Raw genomic sequence first — 1,362 nt, forward strand, 5'->3', positions numbered from 1 at the left:
AAGGAAAATAGTTGCGTAGTGTATAAATGTTTAGCGTGATTAAATATTTCTTTGTTAACACCTCGAAAAATACGTAGATACATGTAAATGTGCGGCGTGGTTAAATTTATTTTTAATGCCACAAAAAATACGAGTACATAAACGATTCGATTAAAACACAGAAACGAGAAAAGCCAATAATAGTAAACATTGATCAATAAAAAATAATTCATTCTATATATACATATGTTGTTTATTTTTACATTTCTTACTTCCTTTCAATGAGTCAAGCAGTCTGTACACTTTTTTTTTTATTCCATCACTATAATCAGAATCGCTCATCTGTCGTACAAGAAAGAGAGAGAGAGAGAGGATAATATTAAAAACCGATAGTTATATAAAGAAAGTATAAGTTATGTGTTGAAAATTTAATAGTATGAATTATCCCGTAAAACTGCGGTCATCAATCCGCTAAAATGCAAAGTATGCAAAATCGGTTGATCGACGTACAGTTTGTTTTTCAAAAAAATGGCGGACTACGCTACTATGAGTTAAAATGTATAATTACCTGATCGTTTCACAGAATAACTTTTGACATACATAATCATCACACGGAATGAGTTTACGGTGTAACGTAGCGATTTTCGTTTTTCCCTCGACGAAGAAAATATGTCCTCGCTTCTTGCCAAAGATTCAAAGGCGGTAGACCAAGTTTGACCTTCCGTGAAAAGTTCATCTCATGGACACTACGAGTCATACAGGACGTATTGGCAACACATGGCTTGAAAGTATTTGATGATTGTAGATCCACGTACGTGAAATCTTATAAATTCCATGACATGACTACCGTACGAGTCATAATAGTCTTCGTGGTAAGGGTATTTCAGACAGAAAGTGGCCCAACGCGTTCCACTCGCGAATATCAACGGTGTTTGATATAAGCGATGTGTATCATTCCGAAGCACACTTGTGAATGCCAGTCTGAACTCAATCACAAGATTAAATGTAAGGCGTGTCTAGTCCTAAGTGTTCCCAACGTGAAATAGACCTCCCACGTAGATGATAAACAACAGATGTTGGTATATTTATGTTATCTAAAACATGAACACTCACAAACAGCCTGAGGGATATCGAGTTTCAAGTTGAAAGCGTGAATTTCGACCTGCGTGTATGGGATACTGATAACATGACTCGACATTCTGTTGACCCCGGCACTATCAGTCAATTCACTGACTTAAACCACAGTCACTCTACTAGGACGGTTAGGAAGCGCCGCGTCATTCTATTGTACCCACCCTTGTCTCCATAAACATTGAAACAAGAGAGGTGTTAACGAGTTAAGAAGTCATTAGCATTAAACAGGCGACGGAAAACACGCGATAA

At 37.1% G+C, this 1,362-nt stretch overlaps 1 long non-coding RNA gene across 1 annotated transcript; it reads right to left on the reverse strand.

The window, feature by feature from the left end:
- Window positions 1–211: 211 nt before the first annotated feature.
- Window positions 212–1,146, reverse strand: LOC146737861 (uncharacterized). Its single transcript, XR_014930764.1, has 2 exons — window positions 548–1,146; window positions 212–321 (listed from the first exon to the last, which is right to left on the reverse strand). It is a non-coding gene; the product is annotated as an uncharacterized LOC146737861 (long non-coding RNA).
- Window positions 1,147–1,362: the final 216 nt, after the last annotated feature.

This window comes from Saccoglossus kowalevskii, chromosome 10 (assembly GCF_978046115.1).
Source record: "Saccoglossus kowalevskii chromosome 10, keSacKowa6.1, whole genome shotgun sequence".
NCBI lineage: Eukaryota > Metazoa > Hemichordata > Enteropneusta > Harrimaniidae > Saccoglossus > Saccoglossus kowalevskii.